Here is a 6,000-nt window from a genome sequence, read left to right on the forward strand (position 1 = left end):
ATAAACCAGAAATAAAATGGCCCATCATAATTACCTATTAATCTGAAAATAAACCCATTTTGACTGCCTACAAGAATATCTGGTTTTTGACATTTACACCCAATTAAAGACACGATAAAAGACTTTGTATGTCACCCAGCAATAAAAATAAGTAGTAAAATGTGAGATACAATAAGCCACTGAAATGTGGTTTCTGTTCTCAAGGGTTCGGGTTGATTTCTGGGCCACAGCCAGCAGTGCTCAGGGGTCACTCCTGGGTGCCAGGGATCACCCCTGGGTCAGCCACGAGCAGGCAAGCCCCTGCCCCTGTTTCCACGAGTTCCACTTCATTACGGCTGTCAGAGTGCTCGGAATAAGTCCCTGTAGAAAGCCCCTTCGAGAGATTAGACGCTAAGTACTAAGGCCTCCTCCCCAAAGATCACGCCCAAGCAGGCTCCAGGGCAGTGATTTGTCTTTTAAGTGGAGGCCTTTGAAAAAAAAAAAGGCAGAAACAGGAAAGGGAGAAAATTCCAACACGCAGAAAGGCATGAGAAACTTAAGAAGCTAAACCTGAGCGTGAAGAAAGGGGAAGATCTGAAACTCGCCCGGGGCCACCCAACAGCCGAGGGCCACGCAAGGGGCAGTGCTGGGGCACCCGCTCAGAAGGCAGGGGCTCGGGAGCGCAAACGCCGAAGGCAGGCAGGGTTCAAACCCCGGGTCTTCCGCTGTCCACTCCGCGGGGCTGGGGACTCCTCCACTCTCCCCCTTGGCAGGGGACAGTGATGCTGACCAACAGACACAGACCAAGACCGGGAAGAAAGGGAAAACCCTCGCCCGCTCAGGGGCCCAAGGAAGAAACACCTGTGGGGCGGGCGCTGCCTGGCACCAGCACGCCGCACGGTCGGCAGTTCACACGCTCAGGCCTCCGCATCCTACCCCGAGCACTGCCAGCGTGAGTCCTGAGTGCAAGACCCCACCGGAAATGGCCCACAAAAGCAAAGAAGCACTCATGACGAGTTCTGGAACTGTTCTGTTCTGCTGCTTCCCGGTCACGGGGCGGGGAAAACCACGTGAGGGGCCACAGTTAGAAAAGCTAGCTGGACCCTGGCAGGGCAGGGGAGGTGACGAGAGCCAGAGGTCAGGCGTGTCTCCCCTGACTGCAGTCGAGGCAGGGAGGACCGGGCGGCTGGGAACAGCAAGGGGCCGGACAAGCAGGAGATGACGCAAGAAAATGAAAGGATTTCTGAGAAACAGGGAGAGTGAGTGTTGGACCTGGGCCTAGACGGCTGAGAAGCTGCTAAAAGCCATTCCTATCAGCAGGAAAATAAAGGACTGACTTTGCAAAGTGAACACTGTAATTCTCAATCTAGCGATTCACCAGGACTGGAGCCATAGCACAGCGGCAGGGCATTTGCCTCGCACGTGGCCGACCTGGGTTCGATTCCTCCGTCCCTCTTGGAGGAAAGCCACCAAGAGTATCCCGCCCGCACAGCAGAGCCTGGCAAGCTCCCTGTGGCTTATTTGATATGCCAAAAACAGTAACAAGTCTCACAATGGAGACGTGACTGGTGCCCGCTCGAGCAAATCGATGAACAAGGGGAGGACAGAGCTACAGTGATAGTGATTCACGTGAACAAGACGAGTTTATGAAGAACCACCAAAATCTGGCTTTCAGGCTTCTTGAGCAAAATGAGCAGTGAGGCCTGAGACCTTGGGGTGGGGGGCCGGAGGGAGGCGGTGTCTCCCCCTGCGAGGGCAAGGCCTGATGCACCGGGCACGGGGCTGAGCCTGAGTGCCCGGGACACGGGTTCAGAGTATTCCACATTCCACGGCGTCAGGAGCTCACCGGAACTCCGGATTATGAACTATTTATAGCTCCTAAGAGGCTGCAGGTGACGGGAAAGCGTCAATAACCCTAACGCAGCCCGAGCAGGACTGGATTAGGAGGTTTGGGGGTGGGGAGGCTCCGAGCAGCGTGACTCTCAGGGGAGGGTCGCCCCACGCTCCCCCACGAGGCCACTCTGCCTCCTTCCCCTTCGACTTTGAGTTTTTGCTCTTTCTTCCTCTTCTAACTTATCCTTTTGTTCCTGGGTCACCCCCAGGGATGCTCAGGGGTCACCCCCGCCCGGGGTGCTCGGGGCACCTTCAGGGGTACCAGAGTCTGAAGCCAGCTCAGCGCCCCGCGCTGGGGGTCTCCCGTCACCCTCACTGGTCTCTCCGGAGAATCAGAAAGGTCGAGTAGCGCATCCTTGAAGCAAATTCATCATTGTTTTGCACAAGATGGTTTTTAAACTGTAACTAGGAATACCACGCTTTATTAAATGTGTATTACATGCCAGCAGGTGCTCCCCTGAGGAGAAAGCCTGAGTACCCCCAGGTGTGACTGCCCACCATCCCCCAACCAAATTTCATTTGCATCTTAGTCAGGCAACCTGGTTACACAGCGGGTGGATTTACGCCTTTAACTATGCCAAAGCTTCTTTTATTTTCAGGGGCCCAAACAGCACCACTTGTTACCTCTGTTACCTGTGAATGCATGTCCCCCCAAGATCCACCTGTCATCTAAATCCGAAGGTACTGGTGTTCTCCCCCAATCGGGAGACTGTTCCACACCCATTACAGCCCGCGGCACTAACTCTCCACCTCCCCCACTGGTGGCGTGCCTCAGCAGCAGGACTGTCCCACGGCGCTGAAACCCACTCACGCCTCGTGTAAACTGTCTGAGATAATTGACAGCAAAGACGCCGCCGAGATGTGGATCCAACTATCATCCTTCAGCCACTGCCAAGAAAAGCTCAGATACTGTCTCATATGTGGGTTTTCCTCTCAAATATATATTAGCGGGAGTGGTACTTTAAGTTCAGTATTTGCTGTTTCTTTAAACTACAAGTTGTCACATCTGCTGGAAGACTCAAACAGATTAAATATACCATAATATTATGACATTCTATTTGTCATACAGTATTTTTATGACTGTGAAACAGCAACCATAAAAATATTCCAAAAGCAAGTTTTTATCTCTTCTCGGTTCTTAACTGTATTCTTGTATTTGTTTGAGTTTACAGAGATTACAGTGGGTTGATGAGAAAGTAAAATGAGATTTTCTATCCAAGTTTGCAAGGAATAAAACAAGAGCTGCAATAAATCATGAGAGTCAGATTGACCAAGGGTTCAAGAGAGATTAATCCCCCATCTTTCTGATGAAAGCTCAAGGAATTTAAATATGTCACCAGTTGTTGGAATACTGAATGCCTATGTCAAACCAGCATAAACAAGTTTGCAAACCAGTGTTCATACAAAGTGCAGGGGGAAGAATTTACCTAAGGAGACCTTGCCTATTTTATATAAACTCCAAAACATATTAGCACGGAATTCCTCTTTATAAGTAATGACAGGTAAGGTGTTATTTTTACTATTATGGGATCCAAATATAAAATAAAACTTAATGCAATAGACATTCCACAGATGAAAACTTACTTATACAAATGGGAATAAACATTTTATTATATTGCATTCAAGGGTTTTATTTTCCTTATTTACATAAGTTAAAATCCTATAGCAATCATAAACTGGCTCTTACTGATTTATTTTCCGATCATTCTACTTGCCGTTTCTTAAAGCCTTGTTGGAACAAGTAATATACAGTAAATTTGTCGTGTGCCTAAGGGGAGGGAAAAGGGGGACAGTGGTGGTGTTGGAACACTAAATGCCTGAAACAACCTATAACGAACAACTTTGTAAATCACGATGTTTTTAATAATAAAAAAAAAAACCTAAATAAAATAAACGTGCCACCAGAAACCCCCTCCACAAGGTAACCCTGTTCCCGGGATTAAATCCTTAGCTTCCTCCTGATGTATATGATTGCATTCAGGTTTCTATTTTTAAAGAAACATTCCCAGTCCGGAAAGCGGGGACGCAGTGACCAGTCACGTGCAGGCAGCCTTCCTGCAGCGCGGACCCCGCCGGCCGGCCGGGACAGGGTCACCGGGGCGCGAGTGTCCCCGCGCAGGGCAGGGGCAGGCCGGGGGCGAGCAGGGGCTGTTCCCACGGGCACGCGGGTCGGTGCCACGGGCCGGGGGCACCCTGGTGGGAACAGAGTCCCCAGCACCGCGCACTCTGCCCCGCCGGGCTGCGCAGTGCTCGGAGCGGGCCACCCGCGTGTCCCGTGCCCTGACCCGGTGCAAGCGGCGCGCTCCCGCCAGGGTCACGCTGGGGGCTCCGGCCCGGGAACTGCCCAAACCCCGGGCCGGGCCGACAGCCCCCCGGGGGGCGGGCAGGGGCACCCGCCGCGCTGACGGCAATGGTTAGCGGGGGAGTCCCGGGAGGGGGAGGGGAGGGGAGTCCCCGGCCCTCCTGGGCCGCAGCAGGGCAAGGAGCAAGTGCCCGGGCAGCCCTGGCCCGGGGGTCCTGCCGGCCTGGGGGTCCTGTCGGCCCTGGGGGTCCTGCCGGCCTGGGGGGTCCTGCCGGCCGGGGGGAGGGGGGTCCTGCCGGCCGGGGGGAGGGGGGTCCTGCCGGCCTGGGGGGTCCTGCCGGCCTGGGGGGGTCCTGCCGGCATCCCGGGGGTTCCTGCCAGCCCGGGGGGTCCTGCTGGCCCGGGGGGTCCTGCCGGCCTGGGGGTCCTGCTGACTTCTGTCTTCTCTGGGGGCTGGTGCTCAGGGGCTACCCCGGGGCCGGGCCGGGCGGCGGGGCCTGACCAGGTGCGGGGTCCAGCAGCCGTGGGGCCCGCCCGGGGGTCCCCTGCAGCCCGGCCCTGGGGGGGCCCTAGCGACCAGGCGGCGCGGCCGGCAGCGACAAGCTGGGCCTGGGTGACGGGGGCCAGGAGGCGGCCACCTGCGGGTAAGGGCACGTCCGGCCGCTGACCCCGAGCAGGAGCCGGGTCCACTCAGGACGAGGGACACATGCACGGGGCCGGCCCACTCCCGGGTGGGGGGACACGCTCGGGGTCCAGGGTCCACTCCGGGCTGCGGGACACGCTCGGGCCGGTCCACTCGGGGCGGGGGACACGCACGGGGCCGGGGACACGCTCGGGCCGGTCCACTTGGGGCCGGGGACACACACGGGGCGGGGGACACGCACGGGCCGGTCCACTCGGGGCGGGGGACACACACGGGGCCGGGGACACGCTCGGGGCCGGGGACAGCTCGGGCCGGTCCACTCGGGGCGGGGGACACGCTCGGGCCGGTCCAGCTGCACTCCGGGCGGGGGACCCCCGGGTCACTTCGGGGGCGCGCTGGAACGCCGCGGCCGGCCCCCGGGCCCCGCGCCCCGTACCCCGCGCCCGCGTCCAGAGCCCCGCACCCCGCGCCCCGCGCCCCCGCCCCGCCCGCGCCTACCTGCTCGGCGCCGCGGCCCGCGCCCGGCCTGCCCGCACCCGCCACAACAACACGGCGGGCCGCGCTGCGCACGCGCCGACGCCGCCGCGTCAACACGGCCGCCCGCCCGCTCGCCCCGCCCCCGCCGTCGCCCCGCCCCGGACTTCCCCGACCGCCCCGCCCTCCCCAAGCACCAGCCCCCGATCCGCCCCGCCCCCTCCGTGGTAGCCACGCCCCTCCGCGGAAGCCCCGCCCCCAGGGCCTGCCGACTGCGGGCTGGGGACTTCCCGCGAGAGGACGGCCTCGGCCGCCCCCCGCCGCTGCGGAGCGCGGGGCGGGGCCAGCCGCTGGGGGCGGGGCCGAGCGAGAGGCGGGGCTGGGGGGCGCGCGGGCGGCGCGCGGGGGCCTCGAGAGTAAGACCCCGGGACTTGGGGGCGGCGCTGCACACACACACACACACACACACACGCACATACACACATGCATGCACACATATACATGCACATACACACATATACACACATGCACACGTATACACAAACATGCACACATGCGCACATACACAGGCACACGTATACACATGCACACAGAAGCACGCACATACAAACGCACACACATACATATACACACATGCACGCACACCCACATACACACGCAGTCACATACACTCACACACATGTACACGCGCGCACACACAGGCCCGAGT

At 58.7% G+C, this 6,000-nt stretch overlaps 1 protein-coding gene across 3 annotated transcripts in view; it reads right to left on the reverse strand.

Moving 5' to 3' along the window:
• The window catches only part of PCMTD1 (protein-L-isoaspartate (D-aspartate) O-methyltransferase domain containing 1), a 54,746-nt gene extending 49,315 nt beyond the window's left edge, over positions 1 to 5,431 (reverse strand). Inside the window, exon 1 of one of the 3 annotated variants that reach the window (XM_055126243.1) lies at positions 5,316 to 5,431. The gene's annotated coding sequence lies outside the window, so the exon portion shown is untranslated. The remainder of the gene's footprint in view (positions 1 to 5,315) is intronic. The other 2 variants (XM_055126244.1, XM_055126245.1) reach the window with 2 other exon arrangements.
• Positions 5,432 to 6,000: the final 569 nt, after the last annotated feature.

The sequence above is a fragment of the Sorex araneus genome, chromosome 2 (genome assembly GCF_027595985.1).
Source record: "Sorex araneus isolate mSorAra2 chromosome 2, mSorAra2.pri, whole genome shotgun sequence".
NCBI classification, from domain to species: domain Eukaryota; kingdom Metazoa; phylum Chordata; class Mammalia; order Eulipotyphla; family Soricidae; genus Sorex; species Sorex araneus.